The sequence below is a fragment of the Choloepus didactylus genome, chromosome 13 (genome assembly GCF_015220235.1).
Source record: "Choloepus didactylus isolate mChoDid1 chromosome 13, mChoDid1.pri, whole genome shotgun sequence".
NCBI lineage: Eukaryota > Metazoa > Chordata > Mammalia > Pilosa > Megalonychidae > Choloepus > Choloepus didactylus.
In genome coordinates, this window is record NC_051319.1 from 98,623,672 (window position 1) to 98,636,674 (window position 13,003).

The window sequence follows — 13,003 nt, forward strand, 5'->3', positions numbered from 1 at the left end:
GTTGCATGAGACACTTTTATAAAATCTTATATTTACTGATATTTCTTGTTGGTTCTGTTTCCCTAGAGAACCCTGACTAATACAGGTGCTCCAGCCGAGGTGAGTCTACAGATGGCCTGCAGAACTGCCCAGCAGAGCGCAGTCAGCCTAGAGAGTCATGGGGGATAACACATGGCTGTTGTTGTTTTAAGCCACTATATTTCAGGATGGTTTGTTACCCAGCAACAGATAGCCGAAACATAGGCATGGAATACCTCATTCCTTGTGCCCTCTAGCTTTTTTACAAATATATGTTCTGCTTAAATAGATCTCAGATTTCTGCTTGCTGTAGGAACCCTGGATCACAGAGGAGCCACTGAAGGATGTTTTGGTAAGGGGTGTCAAGGTTTAGTGTGCATTTTAGAAAGGCCATTTTGAGGGAATAACTGAAGGCAGGGAAATCAGTTTGGAGACCAGGGTAGATGAAGATGATGTCAACCCCAGCAGTGGCAGAGAAGTTGGGGGGAAACAAGCAGTCTGGAGAGCTATTGAGGACATTAAGTCTTGGTGATACAGAGGGTAAGAGAGAGGCAGGAGATAAGGATCATGTCCAGGTTTCTGATTTGGATAACTGGGTGGTATCAGTGCCACTTACAGAGATAGTAAGACATTTACAGAGATAGCCAAGATAGAGAGACTTTTGGCTGGAGAAGGAGGACAAAGATTAGATTCTTTCTTTCCTTAGTGGGCAATACTACAGAGCAGTTGCTGGGCTCAAATCCACCCTCCAATCTATCTCTACTTTTCAAAGATCTGTAGCCTGGGAGATCATCCCAATAAGCATGCCTGATCATGTTACATCTCTCTGTAAAACCCTTTGTGGGATTTCCATTCTTCCAGGATAATGTCCCAAGTCCTCAGTGATGTGCTTCTTACAACTCCAGCCTAATCCCTCCCCATTTCTCCATATCCTTTCTCTTTGCATTCCAGGAGAATTTAGGTCCCCAGCCTAATTTTGCACACCTGCAGGCCTTTGTCCTGCCATTCCTTTTGTCTGTCTTGTCCTTCTCCTCTTGCTGGCTTGGCTGGCCCTTGTTTCAAGAATCAGTCATCCCCTCCTCCAGAAGCTTTGCCATCTCAGCGTAGGTGCCGGTCCTCCAAGATCCCAGAACCCCCTATGTTTATCTCCGTAGCAGCCAGATCCCATCGTCATGGCCTGTTTATGTTCCTGGTTCTCCCACAGGACTGAGAATTCCCTGAGGAATTGTGCTTTAGAGCTGGCACAGAGTTGGGCTAGGGCTTTTCCCATGCATTACCTCATTTCTTAGTCTACTGTTATCATCACTGCTTTTATTTTTGTTGGTGATTCTCCTTTTGTAATCAGAGTGCTCTCAGGACAACACTGTCCAATTCATGAGGGATTCATAAATTTACTTAAGGGGAGGAAAAAACCACCATTTCAGAATTCAAAACAGGATAAAGAAATTGACCCAAACTTTACACCCAACTCCTTAAGTGGGAGGACAATTAGGTCCCCAGGTAATGTTTACACTTAAACATGTCTCAGAGGATAGATGGAGAGTATGAAGGGTATGCAATTGCACAAGAAACTTGGAGAGCTTCAGCAAAGCCAGCTTCTTGGAGGCAAAGAAGTTCAGCTTGTTCCCACCTCCTAAATCTCAGATCCCTTGCCCAAAGTGCTTGCTGGCTTGGGGTCCCCAAATTACACCCAGAGCAGTATGTCCCAGGCTGGGGCCATGTCCCTGACCGCAGAGTAGAGAGAGCATCGGAGTCCTACAGAATCATGGCACTGTTGGACCTATGGGAAAACTTGTTCCCTACCAAATGTCCCCACCATTCTTGCTCTTTCTTAAGGACTTTAGCTGCAGGTTTGCAGGGGAGAGTGGTGCAATGAAGGGGGAATAGAAGTGGTTGGATCCCACTGTTGGCATTGCAGGCATTGAATACATGGATCAGTGGGAAAGAGGTCGTAGAGAATGCCAATAGGGACAAGCAAGTGATACAAATAGGTTAAGTGGGCCAGAGATGGGCCATACAGAATGGCATGAATGATGAAAATTAGGGCATCAATACTCCATCTAAAGGGAACAACCAGCACTCAGCTCCCATAGATTCTTATCACCTGGGAATGTTGGTCCAGAGTGGCCAGATCTTCTCATTCTGTTCAAATGGACCTAGAAATTGGAATTTTATGTGACTCTCCCCAAATTAAATATTGAACATGAATTAACAATTAAAAAAAAAAATCTTTTCCAAACAATGCATAGAGTCTGCAGGCATTGAAATGGTAAGTTCTCTCTCTCACGGGCATCCTTTGTTCCAAATTATAATCCATACCTGAATGTTTGCTTCTGCATAAAGTCACAGAATCAAGTTTCTACACCTTACCAGATCCAGGTAACTGGTAAAACTGCAGGTGGAATGAGACAGTGAAAAGATTTTGAAAGTCAGAAAAAAAAAAAAAAATTTGAATCTCAGCTCTACTATTTCCTAGGAATATGGACTTTATCAGGTTTCACTTTCCACATCTGTAAAATGGGGACAATAAATGTAATAGACACTTAGTTGCCTGCTAACAGCCACCTCTCACCTCCAACTCCTGATACTTCTTGCTAATAGAAAATAATTTTGTTTAGCTATTGGAGGAGCAGTGGTGAGCTTAAGAAGATGAATTGTGGTCAGTTTAAGTCATTGTGGGGATCCTCTTCCTCCTTGCCAGTGATTTGTCTTGAGAAGGGCATGAGACCCAGATTTGGACAATGAGTTGGAAAGGGACATCTGCTGGGGGAAATTCCTGAGATAGGTTTTCCTTGCTGATGGGACAGAAAGTGTTGAAAAAGAAGAGATTCCTTTCTGCCAACACCCCATCCTTTTTATTTGGAACACAACAATGCAATTATGTGATGCTTAATGCTGTGGCAGCCATTTTGTGACCATGAGGAAAAGGATGAGAATCTCAGAGATGCTGACCCACAGTCCTGGCAGGGTTGGGGTGCTGAATGAACATGGGAGTGGCCTGCTTCCAGACATTTTGTTGAGAAACAGTAAATGTCCTTATGATTTAAGTCAATAGTCCTCAAACTTGAGTTTGCATCAGAATTATCCAGAGGGCTTATTCAATAAAATACTACTCCCTGAGTTTCTAATTTAGTAAGTTGGGGTATAGTCCAAGAACGTGCGTTTCTATCAAATTTCTGGGTGATGCTGATGATGCCAGTGAACATTTTGAGAAATCACTGTTAGTTGGATATCAGCTGAATGCCCCCTGATATGATGTTACTTACTTGTGAGAGGTACTGTAGGCATTAAGGAAGATGCCACGTGTATCAAGTAAAGGCACAATGCTCAGTTGGGACCTTAGTTTCTTTCACTCTATACTTTTCCTTTCTACCAAGGTGCTATCATCCACCCAACCTAAGCTGGATGCAGGTCCACCTTGAAGTAACATACTGAAATGTCCCCGGAATGCTTCTCTCTCTCTCCCTCTCTCCCTCTCTCTTAAAAAAAATACGTTATGCTAATGATAAAGACAACAAAGTTTCCATTATGTAACTTCCCTCAGAAATTCTCACCTCTGGCATATATGAGAGAACTCAATGAAAAGCACAGTACAGGAATGGCTTCTACCTTCAGTACAAAATGTCAATTAAACACATTGGCAACCTTAATCCACTGAGACCCATGTCTGATTTTACAACATAAGGTCCTGTGACCAAAGATTGTGCTGGTTTGATTTTGTTATGTACCCCAGAAAAGGCGTGCTCTTTTCATCCACTCTTGTGGGGGCAGACCTCTTGTGGGTGGGATCTTTTGATTAGGTTGTTTCCATGGAAACATGACCCACCTAATTGTGGGTGGAACACTTTGATTAGATTATTTATATGGAGATGTGACCCCACCCATTCAAGGTGGGTCTTAATTCATTTACTGGAGTCCTTAAGAGAGGGGAGAGGGGAGAGGGGAGAGGGAGAGAGAAAGAGCCCTCAGAGCCAATACAGTCCCAGATGCTCGGAGATGCAGACAGATAGGCATTTGGAGACGCTAAGCTAAGAGATGTAATCCAGAGTTTGTCCCCAGGAGAAGCAAGGAAGACCCACAGGAGCAGAGAGAAGCAGAGAGAGACATTTTGGAGAGAAGCTAAGATATGCAATTCAGAGTTTGCCCCCAGGAGAAGCTAAGAGAGATGCTGACAGAAGCCCAGAGACATTTTGGACAAAGCCATGGAAACCAGAAACCAAACCCGGGAGAGGACCAGCAAACTCTGGCCATGTGCCTTCCCATGTGACAGAGAAACCCCAGATGCCATCGGCCTTCCTTCAGAGAAGGTATCGTCCTGTTGATCCCTTAATTGGGGCATTTTCAAGGCCTTGTAACTGTAAATTTGTGAACTAATAACACCCCACTGTAAAAGACAATCTGTTTCCGGTATATTGTATTTTGGCATCTTTAGCAAACCAAAACAAAAATTCAACATATGAAAAATTCCTTGTACAGCTCTTTTCAGAGACTTGGATTTCTTTCATTTACTGGACACCCAGCTCAGTCATGCCCAGAAACCAGTACACGTAATTCATCATTGTCACCCATCATAGTTGGAGTCTCTGTAAAGCTTCCTGTCCACAGACCTGCCTCTGGGCTCTTGGCCTATCTCTCCACCCCCTTGGGTCCACATTGTTTCTCATCTTTTCTCTTTTTCTCAGATATCTTCACTCCTACTGTTGAAGCTTTTTCCTATTCCCCATGCCCTCAGCATTTTTCTTTTTCAGGCTGTGCAGGTTTTTTCTGCCCAATCAGAAGGGACATGAGGGGATTCAGTGTAGTTCAGAAGGAAAAGTCTGGCAAAACCAACCTCTAGAGGAAGCCCTGCCTTGTTCCCAACCCAGCTACAGCCCTTCTCTGAGTAGAGAGTTCACAAGCCAAGGGCATATGCCTGGAAGCCTTCTAGAACAGCCTGCTTCTTAAACCCTAGTGGACATATCCATCACCTGGAGATCTTGTTAAAATGCTGCTTCTGTCCAGGGTGGGGCTGAGATTGTTTGGGTGTTGCTGATGGTGGTGAACCACCAAGCACACTTTGAATACCAAAGTTCTAGACTGACACCACCTAATAAGACAGCCACTAACACAAGTGGTTGCTGGGTATCTGGAATGTGGCTAATCAAACTGAGATGTGCTGTCACTGTAGAATGCACCTGGATTTCAAAGACTTGGGACAAAAAGAGAATGCAAAATTTTACAAGAATAATCTTTTAACATTGATTTCATGCTGAAATGATTATGTTCTGGGTATATTGGGTTAAATAAAATATATTGTTTTAAAATTATTTTTACCAGTTTCTTTTTACATTCTTTTTTTTTTTTTTAAATAGAGGTTACTGGAAAATTTTAAATTCCACATGTGGCTCAAATCTGTGGCTTACATTATATGTCTGTTAGCACTGTTCTAGACCATGCTCCATGTAGACATCCTGGGAAACATGAAGAGCTGGCCCAAATGGCTCTCAGCCCAGTTCTGGAAGATGCATGGACACCTTCCTGAGATCTGTCTCCCCATAGGCTTAGCAAGTTGCCCATGTGCACAACATTGAAGCCCAATGGCTGGCCAAAGGAGGGCTGTCGGTGGGCTTGGACATGTCAGCACAGGCAGAGATCAGAGAGGGAAGAGAAGTAGGGGCTGGGGCCAGGCCTGGGGACCAGCTCTCCCCACGTCACCACCACTGGTGCAGAATTCTGAGACATCAGATTTCTAAATTTAATCCTGGCCTTCCTGATTGTTACACAAATATATCTGTCAAGGTATGTGGTTAGAACATATTTTATTTAATGGTTTGTTGGTTTGATTTATAACTTTTAAATTTTTAGACCTATGATGTCTGGAGCTCAATTTGTACTCTTGCCCTGAGCCTGTAGGGTAACCACCACACTGGTTTATAGGGCCATGCTACCAGGGGGAGCCCAGAGGAGGGAGAAGCTTGCCTGGGACAGAGTGGTCTTTGAATAATGTTAAATATGGAGAAAAGATTAATAGCTGAGGGACCACGATGGCAACAGGAAGATATTAACCCCATTTTTTTCCCCAAGACCGAAATGCAGGAGGAAAGTCCTCGGCATGTAGCTGTGGGGATGGGGACCCTGGTGAGCCACTCTGCCGACCGGCTTTGCCTCCCTCCAGCTGCCTCACATTTGCAAACATGGAGCATCTGGTTGTGACACTATCCACCTGCTTCTTTAGAGTAAATGAGCTGGGCCGTTCACCAGTCCTATTCCTTTAAAAACCCCAATGGCAGCACCAGGCGATATAGCACAGTGGTGGAGGGTGTAGACTCTGGTGCAAGATTGTTTGGATTTGAATTCCAGGTCCCCCCTCTCTGAGTCACAGTTTCCCCATCAGTAAAGTGGGTTTCATAATAATAGTAGCATAAGGGGGTTCTTGTGAAGCTAATTGAAGTAATATTTCTAAAGAGCCTGAAACAGTGCCTGGTTCAGCATATGTGCGATATGAATAACTGTTCTCTTTAATTCCATTTACGGATGGGTGCTAGGTTTAGAGGGGGAAGGTGCCCTGGCTTAAGGACCCAGCCTGGCTGGACCCCAGAGCCCACATTCTCCCCTGCTCTCAGGCTGTCTCTCCAGTGTGAGCATTTCCCAACCACATAGATAACTCCATCTCCTCTTTCATGCAAGGTGCATTCATCCAGTTGGAAAGGAGGCTAAAAATAGGTGTGAATGTGCTCCAGTGGGAAGGGGTGTGCCCCCCAATTCCCATGTGCCATGGTTGGGTTGAGGGTGGAAGGAAAGGGCCAGCACCTAGCTTCCTTCTCATTTTTTTTTTCAATTGAAGGCCTGGACCTGTTGTGATGGGATTCTGAAACCAGAATTACGATGGCACAGTGGAAGAACTAGCTGTGTGTCTTAATTTGCCAGGGTGGCTGCAACAAAGTGCCACAGACCGGTTGGCTGAAACAATAGGGAGTCATTGTCTCACAGTTTGGGAGGCTACAAGCCCAAAATCAAGGTGTCAGCAGGATCACGCCGTCTCTGAAGTCTGTAGCATTCTGGTGGTGTCTGGCCGGCACCCCATAATTCAGTTTCTGCCTCCGTCACATGGCTGTCTGTCTACCCATCTGTCTTCTTTGGTCTCCAACTGCTGGCTGTGTCCAAATTTCCTCTGCTTATGAGGACTCCAGTCATATTGGATGAAGGCCCACCATAATTCAGCTTGGCGTCATCATAACCGGTAGGATCTTGAAGATCCTATTTTCAAATGGGTTCACATCCATAGGTCAGGGGTTAGAACTTGAACCAGTCTTTGAGGGGGACATAATTCAACCCATAAAATTGTGGCTGCAGGCCTTCCAAGACTCTGCTTGCTTCAGCCCCACAGAGCTCCCTTCTGATCTGTGAACAAGTCAAGCTTGTTTGCAGATCAGGCCGTCACTCAATGCACCCAGACCCAGATCTTCCCAGAGCTGGCTATTGGCTCAAAAGTCACCCTCAAAGCAGCCCTCTCCAACACCCTATCTAAAGTGGTCCCCATCACCTCCCCATCCCAGCGCACTAGCATGGCTCTCCTTTGGAGACTCCATTGCCCTTAGCAGAATCAGAAATTACCTTGTCCATTTCTTTGGTAATTTCTTGCACCCTGCCCTTCTAGAAGTGACCTCCCAGAAGGCAGGCATTGTATCAGTCTTGTTCACTGCTATGTCTCTGGCTCTTGCAGTATACCTGGCACATATCAGTCCTCAAAAATATTTTTTGGGTCAATAAATGTATGCATGCGAGAATGAACAAATCAAGGAATGGGGCCTCAATTCTGGTTGTAATTGGGCCACTAACTTGCTCTGTGACCTCAGCAACATCCATTTACTCTTCTGGGTTTCATTTTCCTCAGTTATAAAATGAGGGGGTGCACTAGATTAGGGAGTTTCAAAGTGTACTTTGTGGGTAATGCTGAAGGGATTAAGCTGGAGAGTCACGTGCTCATCTTTGCATTAGAAACAAAAGGGAAACAACTGTGGGACCCAGTGGAGAGGGGACTAAAGAGGCCCATTCTGAAGTCCAGGAAGTGGCCAGGAGGCTATAGCAGATGTACAGGTCAGAAGGAGATGAGTCACCCAGGCTTATCAAAAGACAGCAGATGAGCATACAGACATGCTCAGGTGACAAACTGTCACCAGGGCCCAAGCAGATATAGTTACATAAACAGCGGTTGAAGCCATCTCTCCCCTCCACCCCTTCAGAGTCTGATCCACAACCCCCTGCTTCATTATTTCTTGGGTTACCAGATTGCTGTATCTGCAGTAAGAGAACGGCACCACCAGACATGAAGGGTGCTATCATGTGGCAGCTTTATTTTTCAGTTTACATTAATTAATCTTGCATTCTAACTTTATGCTAAACATTGGCAAATGAACAAAGACACAAAGGTAACACAAATATTCAAAGATTCAGGGTGATGTGATTGTGGCAGATTAAAAAATAGCTAATATTTTGATAAACCAGTTTTTCCAGGGACTACTTTTAAATAAGTGAGCCCTTTCCACCCGTGGCTTATGATAATACATACACTAAAACAGAAAATTATAACCAGAGAACAAATCAGGATTAGGGAAGAATAGATTTAACAGCTATCGACTGGGTGGGGTAGGGAGTAGAACATAAATGAAGGCACAAAAGATTCTAGGCCTTTTGTCAAAGTTGAGTCACAAATTTGGCTTTGAGCTTCCTAGTGGCCAGAACAAAAAGGAAAACATGAACAACCACATTATTTGCATCATACATAAAGAAAAAGCATACTAAAATCTTAGGGGAAAGTCTTTCCTTGGAGCTTAGGTTAGAAAGAAGCATCTGGAATGGGTTTTGAAAGAGAGAGAGAGAGAGAGAGAGAGCGCTAAATAATGCCATGGGCATACTTTCAATTAAAAAGGAAATCAGGTATATTAGCAACCATTTTATAAGAGGAATTTTTTTTATTAAGAAAGGGACACATAAGGAGGAAGAAGGACTGGATTGCTTATGTGTCAGCAGCATGTATTTGGATTTGGGGATATAAATTAATTAATACAATGACCACATTTTTTAAAATTAACTCTTCTTCTCAGTATAAAAATGAACAAAAAGAGCTATAATTTATTGAGTCTTTATTAGGTGCCACATGCTAAGCTTGTGACAGGAACGAGCTCAGTCCTGCACCTGAACTGGTAGGTAGGGTTGTCATCCCATCAACAGGTGAGGAAACAGGTTCACCTTGTTCCTGGGCCTTCTTGATCACAAGCTCTTAAAACTGGTTGTTCTGACCCCAGATCCCTGGCACAAAACACAAGTGGACTCCTCCTCTCCCAGGGAAACCTGTTAAATGTACTGTGGATGTGGATAATGGTCCCAGAGCCCATTTTATTTCATGCCGAACCCAAAAGAAAGTTTCTTGCAGGAGATTTCATCCCAGGGTGAATCCACAAAAATGCCCACATCGGCTTCAGAAGGAGAAACTCATCAATCTACCAGGCTGCAGTAGATTACTATAAAGTTGTGGCCTTTTATCCACATAAAATAAGATTCCCATTATCATTGGGTGCAGAGTTTCTTTTTGACATGATGAAAAGGTTGGGGTAATGGATGTTGGTGATGGTAGCCCAATATTGTGACCATAATTAATACCACCAAATTGTATACTTGAAAGTGGTTAAAGCAAAAAATTCTAAGTTGCCTGTATGTGTTATTTCAATAAAAAGATTTCAAACATTTCCCATTATTGTGAGGCAGCAAATATGTCGCCATCACCCTGCTAGTAGGAAGGGAAGAGGGCAGTCTCACTGATAAAGCTCATGGGCTGTTCAGCAGGGTCTCTGTTTTCCTTGAATTTGTCTGTATTGCACCCTAATGCTGGCCTCCCTAGAAGACAAACGCTTAGAATTAAAACTATTTTTGTTTGGAGAAGATATCCACAGAGCACTCTGGATTCATGCTTGTACTGGGTAGTTTAGAGAGTAGTTTCTGGAGTCAAAAAGAATTAAGTTCAAGTTTGGGCTCGGCCTCACGGGATTCCCGGGACCAAGTTACCTCCTCTAATAGCAGTAGTGTAGACACTAGGATTATTGGTTGGATGAAATGAAATGCTGGCTGTTAACGTTCTGTCCCAGGTCTGGCATACAGCAAGTGCTTACCAGATGAGAGTTATTATTATTAACACCTCATCCTTGAACCAGCCACATGGGCCAGGGGAATGCAGTCCTCTGAATGCCCAAGCCCGGGTCCCAGAGTTACATCCTGAACGTTGATATTGACTGCTGCCTGGGCTAGGGAATGGAGGAGGGCAAATGTATATGCACAGAAAGCAATCCTTAGGGGATCACTTCAGTCATCCAGGCATGAGGGGATGGACCCCTGAATGAGGGTGGCAGCTGGGGTTCTGAAAATGAGGTCTAGGCATTATAAGCAGTGAGTAATGAGTTATTCAGGTTGTGCCAGTTTGAATGTATTGTGTCCCCCAAATGCCATTATCTTTGTGGTCTTGTGGGACAGACGTTTTTGGTGCTGGTTGGATTTGCTTGGAATGTGCCCCACTCAGCTGTGGGTGATGATTCTGATGAGCTGTTCCCATGGAGGCATGGCCCCGCCCATTTAGGGTGGGCCTTGATTAGTGGAGCTATATAAATGAGCTGACTCAGAGAGAGAGAAGGGACTGCAGCTGGGAGTGATGTTTTGAACAGGAGCAAGCTTGCTAGAGAGGAACGTCCTGGGAGAAAGCCGTCTAGAGGCCGGAGCTTTGGAGCAGACCCCGGCTGCCTTCCCAGCTAACAGAGGTTTTCCTGACGCCATTGGCCATCCTTCGGTGAAGGTGCCCGGTTGCTGATGTGTTGCCTTGGACACTGTGACCTTAAGACTGTAACTGTGTAGTGAAATAAACCCCCATTTTATAAAAGCCTATCCATCTCTGGTGTTTTGCATTCTGCAGCATTAGGAAACTAGAACACAGGCATACTAGTAGCTCTGCTTCTTTTTATCCACTAGGAGAAGGAAGGAAGGGAACACTAGAGAGGCAAAGGGGAGTTAACACATACTATGGGCTCAGTGATGCAGAAGGCCAAATAATTGGCTGTCTTTCAAGAATTGCCCTTCTTAGACCTGGTAGATTCTTAAGAAAATGCATCTCCATAGAGGAAGGATGTACTGTGAAGCCAGACATGGGCTCAAGAGTTTACTGACAGCCATGCTGACCACCAGCCATAGGCAGCCCTTTCTGCATGGTGCATTGGGTACCATCTTCCCCGAGACTCTACTATTCATCTTAACTGCAAGCCAGTCACTGGGGTTCAAAACAGGAAGTAATCCACCTTGGGTTGCAGTTCTCTCTGGCAGCTTCCCTGCCCATCAGCCTCTCTTCCAGGCAGATGAAGAGGTGAGGGAGCCATTCTGCAAAGGGCAAGGCATCACCTTTCTTGGAGCTGTGGGATGGGAAACAGAATATGCAGTGGCACCAGACAGGGGAACCCTGGTGGGGACAGTGTGACAGAGCTGCAGCAAGGCCCACCACCTGGGTACAAGGCATACCCGGGATTGGTAAAGCAAGCATAATACAAGAAGAGGAGGCCCAGGCAAGCACTGAGAGGAGACCATGTCCCAGGCCTTGGGATAAGATGTTTTATCCCGGAGCTGGATCTCAATGACCCTGAGAGGTGGCTGTTGTGTCCCTCCTTTGACACACTTGGAGTTAGTAAGTGGCAATGCCAGTAGGAGTCACAACTCTGCAAGATTCCAAAAGCCCATAATTTCTTAGTCAATCACCTGATTGATTTCACCATGGCTCCAGTTGTATTCTTTTCCCCACTAAATTGGATAAATGTGGTGTTTCAAACTGTATGTACCCCAGGAAAACTGTTCTTAAAGTAAATCCATTCTTGTGTGCATGAACTGATTATAAGTAGGACCTTTTGATGACATTCCTTTAGTTAAAGTGTGGCCCAACTCAATCCTATTACTAGAGTCCTTTAAAAGAGAATGAAATTCAGACAGGAGGGAGAAAGCCACAGGAAGAAGCTGAAATGGAACCTGGAAGAGAAGGGAGAGACCAGGAGATGCTGCCATGTGTCTTGCCACGTGACAGAGGAGCCACAGATTGCCAGCAGCCAGCTCTGAACACCACAGTCTTTGGGGATAAAGTAATGCCTTGATAATGCCTTGATTTGGACTTCCTTTTAGACTCAAAAGTTAATAAATTCCCATTGTTTACGCCAATCCATTGCATGGTATTTCCTTAGGCAGCCTGGGAAACTAAAGCAATGAGCCAGTGGGGAGAGCAGTCAAAGACCACCAGCTCCTGTTGCTGGGAGAGAACAGCCTCGTTGCTGTGTACACACATACACATCTACGCGTGCACTTTGCACAGTGTCAAGGGGAATGAAAATGTCGCTATGAATAGCACTACCATTAATCACACCAATTCTCCTCTTAAATTATGACAGCCTAATTTCCCAGAAGTCAGGAAGCACCCCTCATCAGTTCCATTTTGTTCACCCAAAGAATGGCGTACCATCACCATCTGACATGTGATAACTGTTTGCCGTCTAGGGCTTAAGTGGAAATAAGTTGAATTTTAAGTTTCATCTGTGCTCCACAGGTCTTTGGAATTTAAAGGGAGCTGATACTCCACTCATTTTATTGCCTCGTCGATACTAAAGAGCTTTGCGAAAGGGAACCTTTTCTTTAAACTCCAAAGGGGTTGGTCAGTGTTAGTTTGAAGGAGTACAAGGGCGTGACATGCAGATTCACTATACAGGAGCTCGTAAACGACTGTGCTGTGTCCAAGACGCTGTTATGCTTTCCAGTTTGGCTTCAACGGAGCCCGGCCAACACCCAAAGGCCTTTCCAGCTCAAACTAAGGCTTGCCTTGCCAGAAAGCAAAGTTCCCAGCCATTCATCAATGTCTAGTCCCAAACAGGCTGAGAATAGACCACTTGCTTGTAAAGATGTTCAAGGAGACTTTCAATGGCTTCCGGGAATAGCT